Genomic DNA, 14,171 nt, shown 5'->3' with positions numbered 1-14,171 from the left:
TGTGCGTGAGGAACCACTCCATAGGCCCTTACTTCATTGTTGATGCAGCTGTAGGAATCTTATAGACAGAGAAACAATCAGTTCAGAAGAATATAAAGATTAAACCACAGAAAGTATTCTGTTAAGGGCAAAAATCCCATCACCTAGACAGTCAAAACTCTCTCCTCACAGGGGCAGGGATGGTCTTCAGTAAATTTACTCAGAGTGGCTTCTTTTCATTCTGGCTTTTAGGCATGACTTTGTAACTTTGGGAGACTATTAAATGTTTATTTTTTAAATTGGTTCCAAAAAGGGAACAAATGCTTTTCATACTGTTTAACGTGTCATTTGGGGTGTTAGACTAGAAAGCAACTGGGCTTTGACATGCCCTCATTATGGCTGATAGACTTAAAAAGCAGTACAACTGGAAATGAAGGTCTTCCGCCCTGCGGAGAAGCGTACTTTCAAGTTCTGCTGCAAAATCTTTTATAGCATCTGGAGACAGGTTTACAGATTGTCAACCTGTAAAGCTGTCTGGTTGACCTTGCCACATCGTAGTGACTTAAAGCAGAATGCTATGTTGGTAATAATCAGCAGACTGAGACACTAGTGTAGTATGTACTAGAGCATGTGATAGGTTTCACTTCTATTCATACTTCACATTACTCATAGACCCAGTTCATTTAGGTTTAGTTTAATCTTATTCAGTTTCTATAGTTTCCATGGCTGATTTAGCAAAAATAATTACTTTTATTCTGATAAAAAAAATTCCTTGGATATTATTCATTCATTCAGTATTCACAACAAATATTTATCAACCTAGACTCTGGGCAGATCACTGCCAATCTTGCCCCTCTTTTATCTATTTATGTCTTTCTATATATGTCTCCCTCCATCTAGATGCCTCCCCACCCTCTTTCTTTCCTACCTAACTCCTCCTTATCCTGCACACTCTGGTATTCTGAAAAGACTTTCTTAGCCCACAAAGTACTTTGATGCCAATACTTTTATTTACTCCCCAATGGGAATAGATGAAATCACTTGCAAAGAACAAATCATGTGAAGACAGAAGAACTGGTTTTAGGGGAGGCATCAAAGAAGCAATACGTATGGCGGAGATGGAGCAGGAGTGGCTGGTAATGCAGGAGAAAAAAAACAAAAACAAAAAAACGGGAGAAAAGCCAAGGAATGACTGTTTCCAGGTGCAGAACATAGTGAGCCCTGTTCACTGCTATAGAGAAGACAAGTAAGCTAAAAGTGAAAACCATCACTGGTCTGTATGTGTACCTCTACATGCTTGTATGCATGAGGAGCAACACTGGAATGAGTCATAAAAATCCAACAGTGGTTATCTGCAGAGCAGAGTAGGTCTGGGGCAGATGAGGAATATGGATGGAAGGCTGACTTTTATATTTTGCATACCTTCTAAAATTTCTGAATTTGAATTATGTAAATGTCATACATGTTCAATAAATTAAAATAACATTAATTAGACTAACTGTAACTCTCTTAATAATGCTCATATCAAATTAGCAAAATATACAAACTTCCAAAATTTTCCTGTGAAATTAAAATTGTGTTTAATGGGTCAAATGATCTAATCAACACTTCTAAGAAATTTGTGCAATGAATCCTTTGTAAAACTTTGTGAGGTGTACCAGAAATATCAGATTTACATATACCTAATGAGGGATCAAGTCTTTATGCTCTTCATGGAGTTTGTCTAAGAATTAAGAATGTTTAAAGAGACAACATCACATTTGGGGAGATGAGGTAAGGAAAATATTGAATTTTTTGCTTTCCAAAGAATATTTCTCAAAGTGTTAGGATTCAAAAGAATTCCATCAGATAGGCTAAGGATTTTTTCTTGTTTTCTATGTGGTATATACTATCATTATGGATTTTTAGTACTGCCTATTGAATAACTTCTTTTAATGTATTGGTTACAGGTGGTAATTACTGTGAATTAAAGGTGTCAGAAATTCCATTCAATTTTTTGTAGTTGATATCACTTTCTGTATCAAAACACCCTTGTGGAGTCTTGGGATGTCACCCAACCCATCAGATCCTCCTTTCTGGGTTTATTTGTATCTAAAGAGAAGAATGTTTTTTACTGATTTTAGTTGAGCAGCCTGAAATAAATTCTAATTTTTAAAACATTTTTGGATAAAAATTGAGAATTAGGGAATTTCCTAAAGTTCAGTAAAAATGATAGTACCTATTCTTTTTAAGAAGTATATAAAATATTATGTTTTGTAAAAACTTTTCTAAAACTTCCAAAAGGATTTCTAAGGACCTAACACTTAGTTAACTTTCTAAAAGTAAGACTTTCTCCAGATGGTTAAATTTCATACCTTTACCTAAGAGGAATCCTTAGGATGTATAAATGGACATGTATTATATGTCAATTTAGTAATTCCAAATGGTGATAAAGGGACATACTCCATCTTCAAATAATTTTGTGAAGCCTAATAGGCACAAATGAGTCCTTAAGAAAAAACATGTCAAGGGGTGCCTGGGTAGTTCAGTTGGTTAAGCGATTGAATTCAGCTCAGATCATAATCTCACAGTTCATGGGTTCGAGCCCTGTGTCAGGCTCTGTGCTGACAGCTCAGAGCCTGGAGCCTGTTTCGGATTCTGTATCTCCTGCTCTCTCTGCCCCTCCCCTGCTCACGCTCTCTCATAAAAACAAAAACAAAAACAAAAACAAAACACAAAAAAAAACATTAAAAAAATTTTTTTAAGTAAAAACAGGTCAAGGGACACCTGGGTGGCTTAGTCAGTTAAGCAATCAATTTTGGCTCAGGTCATGATCTCACAGCTGGTTAGTTCCAGCCCCACGTCAGGCTGTCTGCTGTTTGTGCAGCAGAGAAACATTTAAATAAGCATTTTAAAGAAGAAAAAACATGTCAAGAAATGCCTGGGCAGCTCTGTCAGTTAAGCATCAGACTTGATTTCAGGTCAGGTCATGAACTCACAGTTTTCGGCTTAGGTCATGAACCCCACATTGAGCTCTGCACTGACAGAGCAGAGCCTGCTTGGGATTCTCTCTCTCCTTCTCTCTCTCTGCCCCTCCCCTGTGCAGTGTGGTTGCTCGTATTCTCTCTCTCTCAAAATAAATAAACGCTTTAAAAAGTGTCAAAATCCCAATATTTGATTCCTTCACCATTTTAAGCATAATTATAATAACAGCATAATCTATATTTTATTAACTATAAAAGAAAATGAACTGATCTTCAACCTTTTTTTTTAAAGGTAAAGTTCCAGTCAAATCATTTTTTCTAGTACTTATATTGAAAATTTGTTATCCCAGTTGATTTAGGACAGTAACAAACTAATCCTAGAATCTCTATCACTTAACACAACAAAGGTTTGTTTCCTGTTGATAACAATTCTAATGTAAGAATGATACTGTCAGCTATGTAGTGACTCAGGGATTCAGGAAGCTTCCATTCTGTGGTTCTGCGGTCTCAACATGTGACCCTGATTTCTGTGCCAGAGGCACCTTTAACTCCACTTACAGATCACCGACTACAATCAGCCACAGGGCCACAATCTAACTACAAGGAAAGTTATAAAATGCTATTTTGCTGGTGTTCAGGAAGAGAAAATGAAATAGGACTAGGTGAACACAAAGCATTGTCCCTTTGAAAGTACTTTTTCTAAAACCAAATATCCTCGGAAAAAGAGAACCTCCATGAATGACAACAAATTAGAGCTGTTACTCATCTCTGACTCCTCTTCATGATGGAAAGTGTTACCATAACCATGTATTTACATATAGTTGACCACAATTCATGGGATTTGTGAACATCCCTGGCTTATTATTGCCTCCAAGATTTAATGTTACCATTTGTTTCATTTGGAATGGCTATTGCAAATAAGGAAGAACCAGAGATGTAAGAATGTATCAGATTACAGTATTGCTAAGCAGAGAGAATCTCTCATCATGACTTTAGTTTCGCTTTTGAAAATATTACCATCAAAACTGATGCATGCCTCTGATAATAAATATGGTCTTAAAACTTTTACTGCATTAAGCATTTGATGGAGCTGAGAGCCTACATTAACAAAAATGAAATTATATCTAATAAAAATACTCTATAAATGTCACAGAGATAAATGAGGTATTTTCATAACTTAAAATTCTCTCTCTTCTGGGAGCATTTTTAATGTAAAATGAGAATCAAAATTGTCCCCACATTTTATAGTTTCAGGTAATTTTGAACTCTACCAGAATGAATTTTTTTTTAAACAAAAGTTTCCTTTCCTTTCCAAACTTTAAAGTGCAGTCCGAGAAGGTTGAAATATTTGCTGTTGGTTTGCTTTATTAATGTGAAGATATCCTGGGTACAGAAAAGAATCAAAGGCTATATATCTAACATACCTAGACTTTTCCTTGGCACACAGGTTACTTGGAACACACCATATAGCTGTCATTTGAGGTCTGTGGGTTGACCTACTGGGTACAACATAAGGGTTATATATGGTAGCGGGTCTGGCAGGTCTGAGCATTGGTACGATATTTATGAGTTCCAGCTTTGCTCCTAGACTCTTTATGGTCCCAAATAAGTAACAGGTGAAATCCCCAAAAAGTAACTTTAGTGTTGGAAGTGATGCAAAGTTTTAGTTTAGCCATAATAATAAATAAATACACACAGAAAGAAGCACAAAGTAAAGTTTTTTAAAAATTCCACAAGAGGTTTCTTTCATTTTGCTATTAACAACACTGATGACAAAAGCTAACTAAGAAAGGAGGAGAAACATGGCTCCCATTGACTCAGAAACAGTGAGTCAAAAAGACAAAGATTTTCATTTAATTTCTGCAGCCTTTAGTTCCAAAGTCATAACTGTGGGCCAGGGTGCTAGGGAAATTGTTGCATGAAAGAGGAAAAGAACTCAGAAAAAGTAACTCTCATCTGTACGCTATTCTTCCTAGCCTCAAAACAAACAACAGAAAACACATATCTTTGCAATGTTCTAAAGCATAAGCCACAGCAATAATTAAACCCAATGGTCAGAGGAGCCAAGAGCGAGCCAGCCTTGTGACCAAATTGGTTTAAGTATTCCAGTGGTCAGCATAGCCATTGGAGTCAAGTAGAGAAGAATGATAAGAGAGATTTGGGAGAAGTCTGGAAGCGTCCTTAAACTTAAGGCTTGAAGAACTAAGTCAGGGATCTTATCATTGATGGTTCAAGGTTGTAACCCCTTTTAAGATCAGTAGCAGACACACCAGTCATTTATTGTTCGAAAAATTTACGTATGTATATGCATATTATAGTCATAGAGCTTTCAGGTAAAGTGAGATTAAAGTTAGTAAAACCGTACCTAGACTAGACACATTATTCTCATAAACCATCCTGTATCGTTTATATATACATAGCCCTATACCTAAGTTGGCAGTTTAGTATACATCTTACTATTTACTTAATCCATTTTCCAAAATGATGAATTAAATAACCCTTTGAGATATTTTAAAAATCCTAAAACCCACCCTGACACAGATGCAGCCATTCGATAATCTAGGGTCCTGATAGCATTCCAGAGTCAGTGGTTGTTCCATAATTGACATACCTAGAGAGATACGTTCCTCAGTGTCTTCCGAGTAGATGTTGGGTCTGGCTTTGACATCTTCAGGGTGTTGCACCTGCGAAGAATGGCTTTGGCTGACTGATAATGCAGTAAGTAGGGTAACCATGGCTAGAGAAGGCCTTTTGGAAGGAATGTATTCACCCCTCCACCCATCATTTTACCGATTCAGGAATACCTTCTAATTGCCTATGTTGTACAGGCATTCGCATGAGTAAGACTGACTCCTTGCTTTTTAGATGGTTACAACTTACAAGGAAGATAAGTGATAAATGTAAGGCAAATGCACAATTAATTTGAACAAATGAGCAAAGTTAAGATTCAACTTTGGAAACAATCACATGTTTTGAGAATTCAAGCAAGGATGGTGAGATGGGGAGGGATGTGACATCAAGGAGCCCCCACATTATGGACCCTGATTCGTCAACTTTTCCACCCCAGCAGAAGTGACCACTCCTGACCTTATCCCTTGTTGTACCATGAACAGCTTTCAGTACAAAATACCTTTAATTTTGTCTCTTGGTTTTATTTTTTCCCTCCAAATTCTGTCTTGTTCATTTTGTATTACCATAACCTAGTGTGGTATTTGTTCCTAATTGGGATTTAGATGATGGATAGTTTTATCTGCCATAGTGGTTGATAATTGACTAGTGGCTGTTTGCACTTTAAGAGTGTTGGCTATGAAAGCAGCTGGAATAATTAGGTTGGCTCCACACAGATTAATCATTGTTAGCGTAGATTTTTCATCTACTTCATAGTACTTTGCGCAGTGCTCTGCAAGGTCTAGTTTTTGCTCAATAAATACACAATTACTTGCTATTTAGACAAGCAAGAGCTAGTGCCTTTTCTACTTGACAGCTCATGGTTGCTCTTTAAAGCAGATGTAAAGGATGTGGAAAAAAAGAGTAACAGGAAATATACCATTGGTTCTTGGGAAAAAGCTCAATCTCTTTCACAATAAAAGAAATGTTAGTTAAAAACATATTGAGATATCATTCACCTATCAATTGGCAAAGATCAGGAAACTTAACAGCATTTTTAAGAACATTCAAGTGAAAGCTTGTTGAAACTAGACTAGTAGATTCTGGAAAGCAATTTGACAATATGTATCAAACTTACAAATGTATCTACTCTTTGACTTAGGAATTCCATTTCTAAGGATGTTAGGATCAATATTCTTTTATTTGGGAGTTGATGAGTCAACAGAGTTCTTCAATACAGCATTGTTTGTGAGATAAGAATATCAGAAATAACCTAAAGGTACAATCAGCAGGTGTCTGGTTCAACAATGGTACTTGGTACAGTGGAATACTATGCAGTCATAAACAGAGTGGAGTTTTCTGTATTGGTGCAAGAATCTATATGCTAAGGAGAGACAGGGAAGGTCCAGAACAGTGTTTGCTCCTTTGTGTAAAAGAAGGAAAAAGAGAATGGGTGTGTCTATACTAGTATATGCAGGAGATATCTTTAGAAGACAACAGAAGAAACTAGTGACATTGATTTGCCCCTGAGCAGGGTAGCTGAGAGGCAGGAATGGGAAGCAGAGTTTTCACTGTGTGCCCTTTATATTTTTGAAATGTGAGACCTTACGACTATATGACCTATACACAAATTAAATAAAAACAAACACACTGCAGCAGATGCAGTGGTTCCCGGCAGGGAGCAGCTGTTGCTATGGTCACCTGTTGCAGCTGTCACACTAGTGTGGTCACCTACAGTGACATCTGCTGGTGCTTCCTAACAGCTATTTTAGGTCCGTGTTTTTCAAATTGCTATTTTGAAAGTGGGCCACGCAATCAAGTTAGTGAATCCAACTGGCATTCAAGAAAGAGAGAAAACCACACAAAACAGAAAATTTCAGAGTACGTAACCAGTAGTAAAGGTAAGTCCTGTTGTGTGATCTTTTGTTTGATTTTTTTTTTTAATTTTTTTTTCAACGTTTATTTATTTTTTGGGACAGAGAGAGACAGAGCACGAACGGGGGAGGGGCAGAGAGAGAGGGAGACACAGAATCGGAAACAGGCTCCAGGCTCTGAGCCATCAGCCCAGAGCCTGACGCGGGGCTCGAACTCACGGACCGTGAGATCATGACCTGGCTGAAGTTGGACGCTTAACCGACTGCGCCACCCAGGAGCCCCTAATAATACATTTTTATTTATTTATTTATTTATTTATTTATTTATTTATTTATTTTTTAACGTTTATTTATTTTTGGGACAAAGAGAGTCAGAGCATGAACGGGGGAGGGGCAGAGAGAGAGGGAGACACACAGAATCTGAAGCAGGCTCCAGGTTCCGAGCCATCAGCCCAGAGCCTGACGCGGGGCTTGAACTCACGGACCGTGAGATCATGACCTGGCTGAAGTCGGACGCTTAACCGACTGCGCCACCCAGGCGCCCCTTTTGTTTGATTTTTTTTATATGCATATGTGTTCTAACATATCTCTTACTGCGCTCAAAAATGTTAGAAAGCCATTATCCTCAGTGGTGACCTTTCTCAGCGGGTCTAGATTTCTATAGTTCTCCTTGAGCAACCAATATATAATAGGCACGTTTTCCATCATGGTGGGGCCAGGAGTTTCAGACTGTGGATGTGGGTTCCCACCTTTATAGGCTGGTCCCTCTGCTTATGTCTCTATTGCCAGTGTACACAGATTCTCTAGACTGTGTGTCTCCTCACATGAAAGCACCTTCATTCTTTTTAGAAGAGTAAATTCCACACCATGGAGTACTGTGCAGTTGACAGGGCTGTTTGGAGTCTAGATGGGGTGACTGGCACCAAGATGCAACCTGGGTCATTCATGTATCCTGAGCTTCCGTGACCTTAGGGCAACTTCCCTTCTCAGATTGACCCCAATGCCTTGGGTCATGCAGCTGCACCATCAGTAATGCCCTTCTCTCCATCTCTGCTTACTCCATTCTAGTTTCCTTCAAGATCCTGCCCAGTGGTATTTCCTCCATGGAAACTTCCTTTATCTCCTCAGCCTAAAGTGACTTCTCATGTTGTTGTCATGCTCTCTTGATGGCAACTGAATGAAACTTGGTCCAAACTGGGCTTAAGCAATGAGGAGAATTAGCTCAACTAATTAAAAGTTCAAGAATAGATTGGATCCACAAGCTAAAGATAAGATCATTGTTTAATTTCTCTTTATCTCTCTTTCCCCTTGCTCTCCATTCCCTTGATTTTCACTACGTTGTCTTAATTTTTGAATATATACTTCTTTCATGGTGGCAAAATATCTTCCAGTAGCTCTATGATTAAATCCAACAAGTTGAATTTCAACAGGCAGAGAGGCCTTGTTTTTCTCATGACCGTACCAAAAGCCCCAAGAATGCGTCTTTCTGCCTAACTTAGGTCATGTGTTCAGTGCTGAATCAATCATTGTAGCCATGAGGTTAGAATTCACTCACTGGCCAATCTCAGATCACATACTCACCCCCCGAGACTTGGCAGGTCAGTTGTGGAAAATAGCTCCATGGAGTGTAGAAAAGGATGGTCCCTCAAATATATATTAAAAGTGCTGTCACCTGAAGGAGGAGAATGACAAAACAGGCAAAAACAACACATGTCCTTGTCAAACTGTAATCTCTACAGAGAAAATGCCAATTACCTAAGTATGTTTTCTTGTGTTAATACCTTACCAATGTGACAGTGAATTATTTAAGACAAAAATAAAGCAAACAAAATTAACATTTAAATTCTTATTCAGTTATCATATTCAATTGTTTTACATATTTTGGGCCTCTCCATGATGTGTTTTCGCTCAGGATTCTATTTTGATCTCCCACTAACCAATTTTTATGGGGAACTGAGTTAATTCATCAGTTTCTAAAATCTAGAGCAACCATAGAAATATTGAATTCATTGTTTTGGCTTTTTGCCCATCAATTTCGGTCAAATTTTTTAATCAAAATAGAAACTTAAAGTCTATGAAAGAAGACTAACGTATACCCTGAGGAGCACATCTCACACTCCTGCTTTAGCTCATTCTTTCTCAGGAAACAAAATGTTTTTAAAGACAAACATCTTAACACATCTGGTGTGGTTTTCTAGTTATCCCGTTTAAGCCAAAGGAAAAAAAAAAGTGGTATCATCTGTTTTTCTTTTATACGTTTTGAAACATGAGTCTCCAAAAGCTATTTCCTAACATATGTCAATTTAACATCTGCCAGTTCCTAACTGATAGCCAGAAACAGCCGCGCTGGCGGTACCTGCAATAGTGTCAAGGTATTTCCCATTACAACTGTCTTCGCTTTGGCATTGTCAGTAATATTTTTGCTCTAGGGGTAGCCTATTTCCCTAACTTGAAGGAGACACGTGAATTAGAAGCACAGAGCAGGAGGAATAAATAGGACGATGTCTTGACAGTTATATGGAAGTGTAGCAGAGGAAAGTTTTCCCAAAAAAGTACTAGATAAGAAAATCTACATCACGGGTCACAGATTGAACTGCTTCTCCTGGCGGAAACATGCTTTACTATACCACATCCTAATTTCTCCTTGTTATCCACTATCAAGAATATTTGCAAACAGAATTAAGATGTAGTAAGTAGTAACCATATCTAAGAGTACCCAACCATGCCCAAAGCTTCTCTTAAATTTTTCTCTTTTCTATTCCTTTGATGGAACTGAAAGTGCATCAGTGAGCTTCAGTTTCTGTCTGGAAATTCATAACAGAATGGTATTTTGACAGAATGATTATTTTGAAAGGGGTGGCCTAAGTGTCGGTCCTGAGAGAGGTCAATATTTTTATCTGCCCTAAAATAATCTGGTGCTGAATTTTGTAGTTCAAAAATTTTAAGATCTCCAAAAAATTTTAAGACTCCCCCCCCAAATTTTCAGGGCCTCCAAATGATTAGTGTCATTTGCTCCCTTTGATAAATTCTCCCTACCCCAATAACATTATTGCATTTTGTTTCATTGGACTTTAAAGGAGAGGCATCACTGTGGGCCCATTAAGGTCAAGGCTACCTGTATGTCATTATTATTATAACCTCTGTGTCAAATCCTGTGCTTGACACATAGTAAGCGTGGAAGAAATGAACCAATCCTGTCCTGAAATTCTGAGATCCAACATTTGCTCTTCAAGTCCTCAAATTTAGGACATAAATTACATAAATTATAAAAAAAAAATCTAATTGACTTTGATAAAGAAAGAAGAAATGAGTTCTCATGATTGGACTTTCATAGGAAAACTTTAATGGTAGTTCTCTCTAAATAAATTTGGGAGCTCACAAGTACTCTATACCAAATACTCTTCATGGTAATGGTTACTTGACAATTTTTCAGTGAAGATAGTGTTTTTGAATACAAAGTAGGGGTTGTGGAAAGAGAAGGAATTTTGGAGACTAAAGGTCTAGAGTTGAAATCCTAATCCATTCTTTACAAAGTTATTTAACCTCTACTTCCCTATCCTCAAAATAGGAGCTCAACAAAGTGCCTGGGACCCTGGTACTTATGGCCACTCACTAACTGGTAGTTATCATGATCCTTGTTATAACTACTCTTGGTATCAACTGATCTGATATTATATAGTACAGAGAATAGACTCAGTTTACGTATAACCAAGCCCTTTAAAGCTTTATAAATGAAAACCCAGCTCTGCTCAGTGCTATGTTAGTCACCTAGCAGAATGGTAAATGGTATTACTTTTTCTGTCATATCTGCAGCATCAATTTTTGGCATGGTTATGAGGACATAGCCCTAATAAAAGTCATGCCATCTAAGCGACAGACCCACACAGCATTAATGATAATGAGGGAAGAGACATGCTTAGTATTTCAAACCAGATTTCCCCTGTTGAAATTATACCTTCCCAATCTATGACATATTATCCTACAGGTACAAGTGTCTATTTGCATTTTGTAAATCACAAAGACTTAGCACAAACGTCTCAGGTTAAACCTTAAGGTAATACAAAAGCAAGTTTCTAAGGGAGCCCTCTCTGCCTCCTTCCCCATATTTCTCCTTTCTTTCCTAAGATGTTCCAGGCAATGTGCATATAAAAAATATTTACAGTTGATGAGATAGGAGATGAAAGGGATTCCAATATTTTTTCTTATTTCGACCTATTCTGGAAAAGGTGAAAGCCATTCCACATAAAGTTAAGTGCTGTAAAAATACATTGACTCTTAGTTCACTAGAATGATGCTGTGAGTTATGTCCTTAGAACTTCTTGACACGTGAAAAGATTAAATAGAAATAACTCCAATTTCAACTTTATAGTCTATTTACTGAAGTCTTTTTTTTTTTTAAATCGTTGCCATAATCCTCTCTAACAAAGTAGATAGAGTGCAGAATGCAAATCTCCCACACTGAATGGGTTGATGAAGGTTATTTCTTGGAAATTATTTGACCTTATGAGCTATAAGCAAGGGTGAAAGTTGTAGTTCTACCCAACTGTTTAGTTTTGTATTATTCTAGCAATGGTTTATCTCTAAAGTTATTGATTAAAGTGATAAATTACTTAATGATTACCTACTTTTAGATAAAACAGAAGCTTACAATTTTCATACAGTTACAGTGCATGACCAAGTAGAGCATTTAAATGCAACCACCTACAGGGATAATTTCAGCAAAAACTTTTTAGACATATTACTTATTTATAGATAATATATCAATATATGATCTGCAGGACATTAATTAGGTGTACAAAATCTGAAAGCCCCCTTAAACCTGTCAGAGACAAAGAGAAAGTTAAAGAAGTTTGAATGTTGCCATTTCATGAATTTTATGCTAATTTGCTTCCTCGGAAGAATTCAAGACCGATATTGATCTGATTCATTATTTGCATAATTCATATCTTATAAAAGGTAATTATACACTCTCCAGTCAAATTACTTAATGGTCCAGTATTATTTTCTGAAAAGCTTCCCCTTCCTGTCATGTATACTTTTAAATAAACTTGCAATTCACATTAGATTTAATTGGATGTTATAGAGGCTGATATGCTACTATGGATAATAAAGTAAACAATACTAAATCCTAACTATAATTCTCACTGATCCCCAGCAATACCCTTCATACACCCAAGTTTTCCATACTATTCCAGTCAAATGTTCTACCTTCACTGTTTTCCATTGACTTCTCTCCTGGAAACAGTATTATCCTTTTGTTCATCCAGGCATGAAACATTAAAGTTTTCTTCTCTTTCGCCCCCTTCCAGTTATCTATTGCTGCATAACAAACCGCCCTACAATTGTGTTGTGGCTTCAACCCACAACAATCATTTACTTCTATTCTGTTAATTGCTAATAAATGTGCAATTTGGGTAAGACTCAGCAGGGACTGCTCTTCTCTGCTCCACATGGTATCAGGTGGTATGGTGGAAGACAGTTCATTCTTGCAATATAGCACACTATGGAGACTGGGAGCTTAGCTGTTGGTTAGGGGCCTCTGTTCCTCTCCATGTGGACCTCTTCACAGGGTTTCTTGGGCTTCTTCACAGCACAGAAGCTGACTAACAAAAAAGAGTCCTCTAAGGGGCCTAGAAAAAAAGCTGCAAGACTTCTTATGACCTAGCCTCATGAGTGTCAGAATGCTACTTTTGCCACATTGATCTAGTAAGTCACTAAGACCACTGAGATTCAAGGCAAGGGAGAAGAGTCTATGGAAAGAGTAGCAAAGAATTTGAAGACATTTTTAATCTACCATGTCCTGTCCTTATCCAAGTCTGAATCTGCATTGGCAGTGCCAGTGGATCAGAAGGAGATGGTATGAGACCCCTGCAGCAATGTGGTGACCTCAGAACAGCCACAAAGGTAGCTGTGAATATGCTGAGGCACTGGGAGACGTTAAAGGGAAAGGAGGTCCCTACCATTGCCATTATCATCCTTTTTCTTATAATCATCTTTAAAATCACTCACTAAATTCTCCCTTCTACTCTGTGGAGGGGTTTTCAATAACTGTATATAGATATTTATAAAGAAAAAAAAGTGGAGACACATTTGTAGATTCCTTGTTTATTTTTAATTTTTTTAAGATTTAGGCCAGTCAAAACAAGTTTTCCTCCCTTTTGAATTTCTAGAAAGGAAGAGAAAATTAATGCTAATTGAATTTATTAAATTCATTTGTGATCAGTCTATGATAGCTGAATTTCATTTTTTAATGTGCTGTAGGTACATTGTCTACTGTATAAGCAAAGTATATGGAAGCCCCATGTTCATTTTATAAGATATGAATTATGGTTTTCTCTGTTCAAATTATTATGGATGTATCTCATTGTTGAATCTTTGCTTTTACGGTTAGTTAGCTGAAAATAGCTACAGTTTATTTGTTTTTGTGTCCCTTATTTAGGACTATGACTCTTATGACACTAGTCTTAAGGGGGAAATGATCTGTGTTACAAAAGATCCCTATATGTTGTGGTTTCCAGAAATGCACTGTGTACATAAACGAGGACTGCCTGTACTGTTCCAGGAATTGGAAATGAAACAAATAAGCATTTGCGCAAACACTGAAATGCACCTCACAACCAATCACTGGATTAGTGTGCAAGACAAATAATGATTCTAATGGAACTTGGGAAACAGCACCAAATGGAATTTAATATATTGCTCCCTAACTGATCTTTGTTTATGACTCTATAGGGGGCTAATTATTTTT

General features: G+C 37.3%; 1 long non-coding RNA gene across 3 annotated transcripts in view; it reads right to left on the bottom strand.

Moving 5' to 3' along the window:
* Window positions 1-5,479: 5,479 nt before the first annotated feature.
* LOC121012166 (uncharacterized) overlaps window positions 5,480-14,171 on the bottom strand; it is a 47,674-nt gene continuing 38,982 nt past the window's right edge. For 2 of the 3 annotated variants that reach the window (XR_005781979.1, XR_005781981.1), the window contains 2 exons: window positions 9,005-9,095; window positions 5,480-5,626 (listed from right to left, as the gene is read on the bottom strand). This is a non-coding gene — a long non-coding RNA (uncharacterized LOC121012166). The remainder of the gene's footprint in view (window positions 5,627-9,004; window positions 9,096-14,171) is intronic. The other variant, XR_005781983.1, reaches the window with a different exon arrangement.

Source organism: Herpailurus yagouaroundi, unplaced genomic scaffold (assembly GCF_014898765.1).
Source record: "Herpailurus yagouaroundi ecotype Mexico unplaced genomic scaffold, PumYag 29, whole genome shotgun sequence".
NCBI lineage: Eukaryota > Metazoa > Chordata > Mammalia > Carnivora > Felidae > Herpailurus > Herpailurus yagouaroundi.
The sequence above is the reverse complement of the archived record's forward strand: the minus strand, read 5'-3'. Positions and strand labels throughout refer to the sequence as shown.